Consider the following 13,574-nt stretch of genomic DNA (forward strand, 5'->3'; position numbering starts at 1 on the left):
TAAATGGATAAATTCCTAGACACATAAAAACTACCAAAACTGAAACAGGAAGAAATAGAAAACTTGACCAGACTGATAATCAGCAAAGTAATTGAATCAGTAATCAAAAATCTCTCAACAAACAAAAGTCCAGGGACAGATGGCTTCATAGGTGAATTCTACCAAACATTTAAAGAAGAGTTAACACCTGTACTTCTCAAACTATTCCCAAAAATAGAAATGGTAAGAAAACCTCCAAACTCATCCTATGAGATCTGCAGTACTCTGAACTAAAAACCAAATGATGCCACAGAAAAAGAGAAGTATAGGTCGATATCCCTGATGAACATAGATGCAAAGATTCTCAACAAAATATTAACAAGTTGAATCCGAAAGTACATTAAAGTATCATTCCTCAGAATTGAATGGAATTTATTCCTGGGTTGCAAGGGTGTATCAATATTCACAAGTCAATCAGTGTGATACACCACATTAATAAAAGAAATTATAAGAACCATATGATCCTTTCAATAGATGCAGAAAAAGCATTTGACAAATTACAACATCCATTTATGATAAAAATTGAAGAAGATAGGTTTAGAAGAACCATACTTCATCATCATAAAGGCCATATACAAAAATCCCACAGCTAGTATCATCCTCAATGGGGAAAAACTGAGACTTTCTCTTCTATGGTCAGGAACATGACAGGGATGTCCATTCTCTACACTGTTGTTTAACATAGTACTGGAAGTCCTAACCTCAGCAATCAGAAAAAAAAAAAAAAGAAATAAAAAGCATCCAAATCAGACAGGAAAAAGTCAAACTTTCACTATTTGCAGAGGATATGATACTCTATGTAGAAAACCCATTTAAGCAACTAATGAATTGTTGAACACTACATCAAAAACTAATGATGTACTCTATGGTGGCTAACTGAACATAATAAAAAAAATAAATAAATTTAAAAATAAATAAATAAATTAGAAAGAAAGATAGAAAGAAAACCCAAAAGACTCCACCAAAAAACTGCTAGAACTGATACACGAATTCAGTAAAGTCATAGAATACAAAATATATACACAGAAATCTGCTCATTTCTATACACCAATAATGAAGCAGTAGAAAGAGAAATCAAGGAATCAACCCCATTTACAATTGCAGCAAAAACCATAAGATATTTAGGAATAAGCCTAACCAAAGTGTTAAAAGACCTATACTTTAAAAACTATAAAACACTGATGAAAGAAATTGAAGATGACACAAAGAAATGGAAAAGCGTTCCATGTTCATGGATTGGAAGAACAAACATTGTTAAAATGTCTATACTACCCAAAGCAATCTACACATTCAATGCAATCCTTATCGAAATACCACCATCATTTTTCACAGAGCTAGGACAAACAATCTTCAAATTTGTATGGAACCACAAAAGACCCCAATTAGCCAAAGCAATCTTGGAAAAGAAACACAGAGTTGGAGGCATCACAATTCCAGACTTCAAGTTATGTTACAAAACTGTAGTCAGGAAGACAGTATAGTACTGGCACAAAATAGACACATAGATCAGTGTAACAAAATAGATAACCCATAGATGGACCCACAGCTATATGATCAATTGATCTTTACCAAAGCAGGAAAGAATATCCAATTGAAAAATGACAGTCTCTTCAACAAATGGTTTTGTGAAAAGTGGACAGCAACATGCAAAAGAATGAAAGTGGACCACTTTCTTACATCATACACAAAAATAAATTCAAAATGGATGAAAGACCTAAATATGAGACAGGAAACCATCAAAATCACAGGCAGTAACCTCTTTGACATCAACTGTTGAAAATTCTTACTAGATATGTCTCCTGAGGCAAGGGAAACGATAGGGAAAATAAGTTATTGGGGCTTCATCAAGATAAAAAGCTTCTGCAAAATAAGGAAACAATTACCAAAACTAAAAGGCAACCTTCAGAATGGGAGAAGAAATTTGCAAATAACATATCTGACATATTGGCATACAAAATATGTAAATAACTGATAGAACTCAACACCCAAAAGCAAATAATCTGATTAGAAAATGGGCAGAAGACATGAATATACATTTTTCCAAAGAAGACATCCTAATGGCTAACAGACACATGAAAACGTGCTCAACAGCAATCATCAGGGAAATACAAATCAAAACTATAATGAGATATCACATCACACCTGTAAGAATGGTGAAAATTAACTACCCAGGAAAGAACAGTTGTTGGTGAAGATGTGGAGAAAAGGGAACCCTCTCACACTGTTGGTGGGAATGTCAACTGGTTCAGACACTCTGGAAAACAGTATGGAGGTTTCATAAAAATTTAAAAATAGAACTACCCTACAATCCAGCAATTGCACTACTAGGTATTTACCCAAAGGAACAAAAATGCTAATTTGAAGGGTTACATGCACCCTGATGTTTATAGCAGCATTATCAATATAGCCAAATTATAGAAAGATTCCAAATGTCCATCGACTGATGAATGGATAAGGAAGTAGTGCATATATAGAGTGGAATATTACTCTGCCATAAAAAAGAACAAAATCTTGCCATTTGCAGTGACTTCATGGAGCTAGAGAGCATTATGTTAAGCGAATTCAGTCAGCCAGAAAAAGACAAAAACATATATCACTCACATGTGGAATTCAGAAAAAAAACATGAACATAGGGGGGAAAACAGAGAAGCAAACCAGAAAAGAGACTCTTAACTAGTGAAAAAACTGTAGGTTGCTGTAGGTGTGGTGAGCTGTAGGGTGGGGTGATGGTTTATTATTTTTTATTTAAACTCAGCTTACATATAGTATATCATTAGTTTCAGATGTAGAGTTCAATAATTTATCAGTTGCTAATAACACCCAGTGCCCATTACATCACATGCCCTCCTTAATGACCATCACCCAGTTACCCCATCCCCCCCACCTCCCCTCCAGCAATCCTCAGTTTGTTTCCTATAGTTAATAGTCTCTCATGGTTTGTCTCCCTCTCTGATTTCTTCCCATTCAGTTTTCCCTCCTTTCCCCTATGTTCCTCTCCATTATTTCTTATACTCCACATATGAGGGAAACCATATAATTGTCTTTCTCTGATTGACTTATTTCACTCAGCATAATACCCCCCAGTTCCATCCACATTGATGTAAATGGTAAGATTTCATCCTCTCTGATGGCTGAGTAATGTCCCATTGTACATATATACACCACATCTTCTTTATCCATTCCTGTTGATGGACATCTGGGCTCTTTCCATAGTTTGGCTATTGTGGACATTGCTGCTATAAACATTGGGATGCAGGTGCCCCTTCAGATCACTACATTTGTATCTTTGGGGTAAATACCTAGTAGTGCAATTACTTGGTCATAGAGTAGCTCTATCTTTAATTTCTTGAAGAACCTCCATACTGTTTTCCAGAGTGGCTGTACCAGCTTGCATTCCCACCAACAGTGTAAGAGGGTTTCCCTTTCTCCACATCCTCACCAACATTTGTTGTTTCCTGTCTTGTTAATTTTAACCATTCTGACTGGTGTAAGGTGGTATCTCATTGTGGTTTTGATTTGTATTTGCCTGATGCCAAGTGACCTGGAGCATTTTTTCATGTGTCTGTTGGCCATTTGTATGTCTTGGGAGAAATGTCTGTTCATGTCTTCTGTCCATTTCTTGACTGGATTGTTTTTTGGGTGTTGAGTTTGATAAGTTCTTGATAGATCTTGGATACTAGCCCTTTATCTGGTATGTCATTTGCAAATACCTTCTCCCACTCTGTGGGTTGCCTCTTTGTTTTGTTGACTGATTCCTTTGCTGTGCAGAAGCTTTTTATCTTGATGAAGTCCCAAAAGTTCAATTTTGCTTTTGTTTCCCTTGTCTTTGGAGACACGTCTAGCAAGAAGTTGCTGTGGCCGAGGTTGAAGAGGTTGCTGCCTGTATTCTCCTCTAGAATTTTGATGGATTCCCACCTCACATTTAGGTCTCTCCATTTGAATTTATTTTTGTGTACAGTGTAGGAAATTGGCCCACTTCACTCTTTTGCTTGTTGCTGTCCAGTTTCCCCAACACAATTTTTTGAAAAGACTGTCTTTTTCCCATTTTGGAAGATCCCTCCTTTTGGAAGATTAATTGACCATACAATTTTGGGTTTATTTCTTGATTTTCTATTCTGTTCTATTTATCTATGTGTCTATTTCTATGTCAGTACCATACTATTTTGACTACTACAGCTTTGTAATGTAACTTAAAGTCCAGAATTGTGATTCCTCCAGCATTGCTTTTTTTTTTCTTCAAGATTTCTCTGGCTATTCTGGGTCTTTTGTGGTTCAGTACTAATTTTAGAAGTGTTTGTTCTAATTCTACAAAAACTGCTTTGGTACTGTGATAGGGATTCCTTTAAATATATAGTTTGCTTTGGGTAATAAAGACATTTTAACAATATTTGTTCTTCCAACCCATGACCATAGAATTTCTTTCCATTTATTGTGTCATCTTCAATTTCTTTCATCAGTGTTTTATATTTTTCAGAATATAGGTCTTTCACCTCTTTGGTTAGGTTTATTCCTAGTTGTCTTATTACTTTTGCTACAATTGTAAATGGGATTATTTTCTTAATTTCTTTTTCTGCTGCTTCATTATTGGTGTATAGAAATGCAACTAAGTTCTGTGTATTAATTTTGTATCTTGAAACTTTACTGAATTTCTTTATCAGTTCTAGCAGTATTTTGGTCAAGTATTTTGGGTTTTCTGTATATAGTATCATGTCATGTGCAAAGACTGAAAGTTTTGCCTCTTTCTTATTGACTTGATTTTCATTTCTTTTTGTTGTCTGATTGGTGTGGCTAGGACGTCCTCTACTATGTTGAACAAAAGTGATGAGCATGGACATCTCTCAATTTTTCCTATTAAGGATGATGTTAGGGCGCCTGGGTGGCTCAGTTGGTTAAGCGACTGCCTTCGGCTCAGGTCATGATCCTGGAGTCCCAGGATCGAGTCCCGCATCGGGCTCCCTGCTCAGCAGGGTGTCTGCTTCTCCCTCTGACCCTCTTCCCTCTCATGCTCTCTATCTCTCATTCTCTCTCTCTCAAATAAATAAATAAAATCTTTAAAAAAAAAGGATGATGTTAGCTGTGTTTTCTTCCTAGATGGGCTTTAATATGTTGAGGTAATTTCCTTCCAAACCTACTTTTTAAAATTTTTAAAAAATTATTTATTCACCTGTCAGAGAGGGAGAGATAGAGAGAGTGCACAAGCAAGGGGAGCAGCAGACAGAGGGAGAAGACAGAGGGAGAAGCAGGCTCCCTAAGATCAAGGAGCCTGATGCAGGACTTGATCCCAGGATCCTGGGTTCATGACCTGAGCCAAAGGCAGATGCTTAACTGAGTGAGCCACCCAGGCGTCCCCTTCCTGTTTCAGTTTTGATACTCTATATGTTTCTAGGAATTTATCTATTTATTCTGGATTGTCCAATTTGTTGGCATATAATTTTTCATAATATGGTCTTATATTTGTCTTATATTTGTATTTCTGTGGTATTAGTTGCTATTTCACTTCTCTTATTTGTGATTTTATTTATTAGTCTTTTCTCTTTTTTTTCTTGATAAGTCTGGCTAGAGTTTTATCAATTTTATTTAGTTTTTCAAAGTACCAGCTCCTGGTTTCATTGATCCATTTTTTTTTTAGTTTGTTTATCATTTATTTCTGCTCTAACCTTTATTATCTTTCCTTCTGCTGGTTTTAGGTTTTGTTTGTTCTTTTTCTAGCTCCTTTAGGTATAAGGACTGTTTATTTATGATTTGTTTTCTTTTGAGGGTAGGCCTGTATTGGTATAAACTTCCCTCTTAGAACCACTTTTACTGGGTGCCTGGGTGGCTCAGTTGGTTAAGCGACTGCCTTTGGCTCAGGTCATGATCCCGGAGTCCCAGGATCAAGTCCCACATCAGGCTCCCTGCTCAGCGCGGAGTGCTCCTCCTTTGATCCTCTCTCCTGTCATGCTCTCTCTCAAATAAATAAAATCTTAAAAAAAAAACACTTTTACTGCATCCTAGAAGTTTTGGACCATTGTGTTTTCATTTTCATTTGCTTCAATGTATTATTTTATTTTTCCTTTTATTTCCTTGTTGACCCATTTATTGTTTAGTAGCATGTTATTTAACCTTCAAATATTTGTGGTCTTTTCAGATTTTTTTCTTTTGGTTGACTTCTAGTTTCGTAGTGTTGTTTTCAGAAAAGTTGCATGATATGATTTCAATCTTTCTGAATTTGTTGAGGCTTGTTTTGTGGGCCAAATGTAATCTATTCTGGAGAATGTTCCATGTGCTCTTGAAAAGAGTGTGTATTCTGCTGTTTTAAGATAGAATGTTCTAAATATATATGTTAAATCTACCTGGTCCAAAATGTCTTTCAAAACCATTGTTTTCTTGTTTATTTTCTGTTTAGATGATATGTCCATTAATGTAAGTGGGATATTCAAATCTCCTACTATTATTATATTATTACTGACTAGTTCCTTTATGTTTCTTATTAACTGTTCTATGTATTTGGGTGTTCCTATGTTGGTTCCATAAATATTTACAATTCTGTATCTTCTTTTTGATTTTCCCCTCTATTATTATATAGAGTCCTTCTTTGTCTCCTGTTATAGTTTTTTTTTAAACGTCTATTTTTTTCTGTGTAGGTAATTCTACCCTGACTTTCTTTTGGCAATGATTTGCATGATAGATGAAACTTTATTCCCTCATGTTCAATTTGCAAGTGTCTTTAGGTCTAAAATATGCCTCTTAGAGGCAGCATACGAATGGGTCTTATTTTTTTTAATCTATTCTGACATCCTATGTCTTTTCTTTGGAGCATTTAGTCCATTTGCATTCAAGTTAACTATTGATAGATACATATTGTCATTTTATTATTTGTTTTGTGGTTTCTGGTGATTTTCTCTAATCCTTTCTTGTCTTTCTCTTTCATACTTTGCTGATTTTCTTTAGTGATGCATTTGGATTTCTTTGCCTTTATTCTTTGCATATTCATTAGTGGTTTTCGATATATGGTTTACCACTAGCTTTGTAGAAAACATCAGCTGCATATAGCAGTCAATATGAAGTTGATGGTCACTAAAGTTGAACATATTCTTTACTACTCTCCTTCCCACGTTTTAGGTAAATATTGCCATATTTTACATCCTTTTATTTTGTGGGTTTCTTGACTGAATTTTTACAGAAAAGTCTTCTTTACTCCTTCTGTGTTTCTTTCCTTTGTATTACCACTTTTGGTCTTTCCATTGAAAGAATCCCCTTTAATATTTCTTGCAGGGCTTGTTTGGGGTCACAAACTCCTTTAGTTTTTGTTTATCTGAGAAACTCTTTATCTTTCCTTCTGTTCTGAGTGATAGCCTTTCTGGATAGAGTATGTTTGCCTGCAGATTTTTCCCATTCAACTCTTTGAATATATCATGTCACTTTCTTCCAGCTTGGAAAAGTTCTTCTGTAAAATCCCCTGTAAGTCTTTTGGGTTTTCCCTTCTGAGTTCTGTCTTTTGTCTTGTGGCTTTTAATTTTTTTCTTTATCACTGTATTTTGCCAATTTAAGTCCAATATGTTTTGGTATTTATGTGGTTTTGTTGATTTTGATGGGGGTAGTCTCTGCCTCCTGGAACTGGATATTTGTGTCCTTCCCCAGATTAGGGAAGTTTTCAGCTATTCTTTCTTTTTTTTTAAGATTTTATTTATTTGACAGAGAGAGACAGTAAGAGCAGGAACACAAGCAGGGGGAGTGGGAGAGGGAGAAGCAGGCTTCCCACTGAGCAGGGAGTCCGATGTGGGACTTGATCCCGGGATCCTGGGATCATGACCTGAGCCAAAGGCAGATGCTTAACGACTGAGACACCCAGGCGCCTGCTATTATTTCTTCAAATGTATTTTCTACCCCCTTTTCTCTCCTTTTGGTATCCCTTTAATACATTGTTATTACATTTATGGAGTCACTGAGTTCCCTGTCTATTGTGTTGCATAATTCTTCTTTCTCTCTTTTGTTCAGCTTGATTACTTTCCATTACACTGTCTTCTAAGTCATTAATTAATTCCTGTGCTTCTTCCAGACTGTTGTTCATTCCATCAAGTGTATTTCTCATTTTGTTTGTTAAGCCCTTTATCTCGGTTACGTTATTCATTATCTCTGTGTTAAGTGTCTCACTGATGTCTTCCACTCTTTTCTCAAGTCCAGTGAATATCCTTGTTATCATTACTTTAAATTCTCTTTTAGGCATGTTACTTATATCTGTTTCACTTAGATCTCGGACTTGTCTTGTTCATCATTTGGGATAAATTTCTCTGTACTCTCATTTTCTTTAAGTCTCTGTGCCTGTTTCTGTGTATTAGGAAAGTCAGCTACATTTTCTGTTCTTGAAGGTTATCGTCTTATGAAGAAGAGGTCCTGTAGTTCCCTGATGTGTCATGTTTACTGTTCCCTAGGGCTAGCATTTCTGGGAATGTCTCCAATATGTGCAGCTTGTGCTATGCTGTTTTGTCCTGGCTGCTTTATCTTTCATGCCAGTCATCTGTAGAGACTGTCTTTGCCTATTTTCGTCAGTGTTTTGTCCATGGCCTGAATATGGTATGTTTTAAGTAAGTGTGCTCTTCTCTGTGAAATGAGACCTGTCCCCACTGCCACTAGAACCAAGACTCCACAAATCTACATCAGGAGACACAATGTCTGCAGGGGTTTGGGTTGGTCTTCTTGGGGAGTGACCCACTGTACTGGGACTGAGGCAAGTGTGACTGGGAATGGCGCTTCTGCTGGAGTGGGGGGAGCCTTGGTGTAAGCAAGTTAGTGGCAAGTGCTGGCACTGTGATGGTTCTCGCAGGTTGCCCCATGTTTATGGGAGGAGGTAAATGGCACCAGGCAGTTCCTTTGTTCCCAGAGGGGTGTGTCCATGAATGCTTTCTCTCTAGGATGTGCTCCAACATGAATGAATAACTTCCCCACCATGTGCACCAGGTGCTCTTCAGATTCCTTATTCCATGCTGTATGTCCCCATGTTGTTTGCCTGCCTTCTCATCAAGATCAGCACAGTGCCCTCTGGGCTCTATCCCAGTCAAGCCTGCTGACCTTTAGACATCCAGGGTCAAAGCCCTGCTAGTTGCTGGAATTCATGAAATTCACTCCCCTTCACTATCCAAACCAGTTTCTGTGGGGATTGTCCCATGTGGTCCTCTGTGTGCTAGTTTGTCTCTCCCCCTTTTTCATGACTATGGCTCCTGTGACCTGCAGGATTTATTTCTCTCTGAAACTGTGTCTCCACAGTTCCTACCTTCTTTGATGTGGCTTATTCTTTACCTTCAATTATGGTGTTTGTTCTGCCAGTCTTCAGAACAATTTCTGGAGTATTTAGGATGATTTGATCATTATATAGTTGTATTTGTCAGATGAAGTAAGCCTAGGGTCCTCCTATTCCACCACCATCTTCCTACTCCACATTCAAAATAAGTGTTGATGGATACATATTTATTGCCATTTTGTTACTTGTTTTGTGGTTGTTTTTGTAGTTTTTCTCTGATCCTTTCTTCTCTTGGGTCTTTCATGTTTTTTTGGCTTTCTTTGGTGGTATATTTGGATTCATTTCTCTTTATTCTTTGCATATCTAGTACTGTTTTTTTTTATTTATGGTTACCATTAGGTTTGTAGATAACATTTTCTGCTATAGCAATCTATATGAAGTTGATGGCCACTTAAGTTTGAAGCCATTCTTTACTCCTCTACTCTCCTCCACGTTTTAGGTATATGGCATCACATTTTATATAATTCTATTTTATTCTTACCTTGATTTTTACAGAAATATTTATTTTTACTGTTTTTGTGTTTTTTTTTACATGCCATGATTTCACTTATTTTTTTTCCTTTCCACTCAAAGAGTCTCTTTTCTTTTTTCTTTTTTTTTTTTTAAGTATGCTCCATGCCCAGCATGAGGCCCAATCTGGAGGTTGAACTCACAATGTGAGATCAAGACCTGAGCTGAGATCAAGAGTCAGATGCTCAACCGACTGAGCCACCCAGGCACTCCCCTTTATTTTTTCTTGTAGGGATGGTTTAGTGGTCATGAACTCCTTTATTTTTTCTTTAGGGTTGGTTTAGTGGTCATGAATTCCTTTAGTTTCTTTGTTTGAGAAACTCTTTGTCTCTTCTATTCTAAATGATTGCCTTGTTGGATAGAGTATTCTTGCCTGCAGATTTTTCCCTTTCAGCACTTTGAATATATCATGCCACTCTCTTCTGGGCTGCAAAGTTTCTGCTGAAAAATCTGTTCATAGCCTTATGAGGTCCCCTACATATGTAACTGTCTTCTTCTCTCTTGTTTTTAATTTTTTTTTTTTTTGCTCTGTCTCTTGGTGTGGGCCTCCTTGGTTTGATTTTTTTGGGGGGACTCTCTATGCCTACTGGATATCCCAGATTAGGGAAGTCTTTAGCTATTATTTCTTCAAATTAATATTCTGCCCCTTCTTCCTACTCTTCTTCTGGTATGCCTATAATGTGAATGTTATTATGCTTGTTGGAGTCACTGAGTTCCCTTAGTTACTTTCATTTTGCATAATTTTTTGCTCTCATTTTTTTCAGCTTGATTACTTTCCATTACTTTGTCTTCCAGGTCATTAATTCATTCCTTTGCTTCATTTTGCCTGTTATTTATTCCATCAAGTGTATTTTTAATTTCATTTATTGTGTTCTTTATCTGTGATTGATTCATTTTATCTCTTTATTAAGTGTCTCACTGATGTCCTCCACTCTTCTCAAGTCCAGTAGGTATCTTTATGATCACTACTTCAAATTTTCTATCACACTTATTACTTATATCTGTTTCACTTAGGTCTCTTGCTGTGGTTTTGTCCTGTTGTTTCATTTGGGAGATATTCCTCTGTGTCCTCATTTTGTCTAAACTTCTGTGTCTGTTTCTGTGTGTTAAGAAAGTCAACTACATCTCCTGTTCTTGAAGGTAATGGCTCTATGAAGAAGGGGCCCTGTAGTTCCCCACAGTGCAATATCCCCTGTTCCCCAGGATGTGGTGCTTCAGGGAGTATCACCTATGTATGTTGCATATGCCCTCCTGTTAAATCTTGGTCACTTTTTCCTTCAGTTTAGTTGTCTGCAGAGCCTTTCTTTGCCTGTTGTGGGCAATGTTTTGTCCCCATCCAGGTGGAGCATGTTTTAAGAAGGTGTGCACCAGTCTGTTTGAAAAATGAGACCTGCTGCTGCCACTGTCACCAGAACTCAGTTATCATAAAGCTCGTGGGTTGGGAGACAAGTTGTTGATGGGGTTTACACAGGTCTTCTGGGGAAAGGAACTTGCAGCACTGGAACTGAAGCAAGAGTGACTGGGAAGGGCAGATCTGCTGAAACATGTGGACATGGAGCCTGCTGTAAGCAAATTAGGTAGAAATTGTTGGCACTGAGCTTGTTCTCTCAGGTGGCTGTGGGTTCATGCTGAAGTGCAGAGAACGTAAATGTCATTTGCCAGCTACTTGGTTCCTGGAAGGGTCTCCCCATGATCCCTACCTTTCTGGACCACACTTAGATGAGTAAATAACTCTCTTTCCTGTCTGCCTCTGGCATTTTTCAAACACTGCTTCCAGGCTCTAGTCCCTCTGGTTTGTTGTGCTCTCTCTTTAAGAGTTGGGACTTAGCTTCCTGATGCCCTTCAGGCTCATCCAAAGCTAACCCTGATGACTTTTAAAGTTCTAGGCTTTAAGTCCTGCTTCAGTATTCATGAAATTTGGCCCCTCTCACTTTCTTGTTTTCAAGGCTAAATATTTTGTGGATTTGTCTTCCTCAAGCACACTCCTCAGTGTGAGAGTGTGTTTCTCACCCTTCTCTGTGCCACCAGCTTTCTCCTGCATATGGACTGCCATGGTCGATTTCACTCCCAAATCACATCTTCACCCTTCCTACCTTTTTTGATGTAGCCTCTTCTCTACTTTTTGTGGAGTTTTTTCTGCCAATCTTTGCATCATTTTCTGGGTTATATACACTTATGTGAGTGTTATCTAGTTGTATCCATGGGATGAGGTGACTTTATGACTTACTCTGCTATCTTCCCCATTATTTCCTCTCCAGATGTGGGAAACTGTTATCTAAAGCAATTAATATTCACTAGTTGTAACACAAAAGGAATTGAAATCACAGTTCACTCTTCTTAAAAAATTATTTGTTCCACTATTGTTCCAGGAAGGATGGAAAATCATTTAAAATGCTGCATACTATAGCAACATAATATAAATAAATGTTATGTGTAAAATAATAAAGAGAAAATGAACAAGGACATAAAAATAGATCCATGAAAGATGATAATAAAAATTACCATAAAAAGATCTCCAAACTTGCTACCAGTAGACTGTAAATTAGTTCTAGGTTTTTCAGCAGACTATATAAAAAAGACATATGTGACCCAATTATTAGTATCCATAAGAATCAAATCAAATCAAACCAATTGCTTAAGAAATATTTAGTTATTCATAACACTAAAATCAGGTAATAGTCTTGTGACCTCCTAAAAAACACAGTATATTGTAATGAATAATGTCCTTAACGATAGCTATCACTCCTAATCAACTCATACTATTAAAGAATACCCAAAAGACTTTAAAGCACCAACTCATAAATTTACCCCAGCATAGGGAATATATGATGTATCAGTTAAAAATACACATTGAGAGGATATATACAGAGAAGAGAGGAGCTCAGAACTATGGGCAAAATAGGAAACATATACTAGTTTTTAGACTCTTATGACTGAATATTTATTACTTTGAGTTGATATTGATTCCTACACTGTCAGTCATATTCAATAACCGAAAACTCTCTTCAAAATGTTAATTGGAGATAATTCAGTTATCAGCTTTTTTGGTTTGTCCACAGATTTACTCTTTTTAATTAATACTCAAAACTTTATCTGAGTTGAAATTGTCTTTGTCTAAACTGGGTCACTGACTTCTGAACAACTTTTACTTCCCTTTTTAGGACCAATGAAAAGAGAGGATACTTGCATGCAGAAGAGAAATGAGGTAAGCTCACAGGTTTTCTTAGTAATGTTAAGTTTTGTTTTGTTTTTTTTTTCTGTGAAATGAAGGTGGGAGGTAGTGACAATAGCTAATTATCAGGAAAGGAATCTTTTTCTCCTTCTGTCTCAGGGTTTGGCTTTAAAGTTCAACAAGTCTGGAAATTTCTTTGTCCAGAAAATAATCATACCCTAAGAAAACTGGCTCACAGTGGGCCCAAACTCACAAAGGAGGTATTTTTATGAGAATTTAATAACTTGCAGTGAGGAACAGAACTGCCAAGTGGACTGAAATGTGTGTTGGACAGTCAGCGTATTCTCCTTTTAGGAAGGGGTCAAGTCAGAAAACTAAATTGACAACAAAAAGCTGGATAAATATATGAAGTCAGAATTAAGAAGAGAATTACAAGGTCAAGTGTATTTCATTTGATATACCTCAGCCAGGATGGGTATCCTTTCCCTTTGCCAGTCCTCACAAGTCATGTTCTTTTCATAAAGCAGTTCAAATTCTTAGTTTCTAGTGCTGAAAGTGTGTCTTTTCCAACTCTTG

The sequence above is a fragment of the Callorhinus ursinus genome, unplaced genomic scaffold (assembly GCF_003265705.2).
Source record: "Callorhinus ursinus isolate GAN/ISIS: 27379988/994484 unplaced genomic scaffold, GSC_fseal_2.0 scaffold40, whole genome shotgun sequence".
NCBI classification, from domain to species: Eukaryota; Metazoa; Chordata; class Mammalia; order Carnivora; family Otariidae; genus Callorhinus; species Callorhinus ursinus.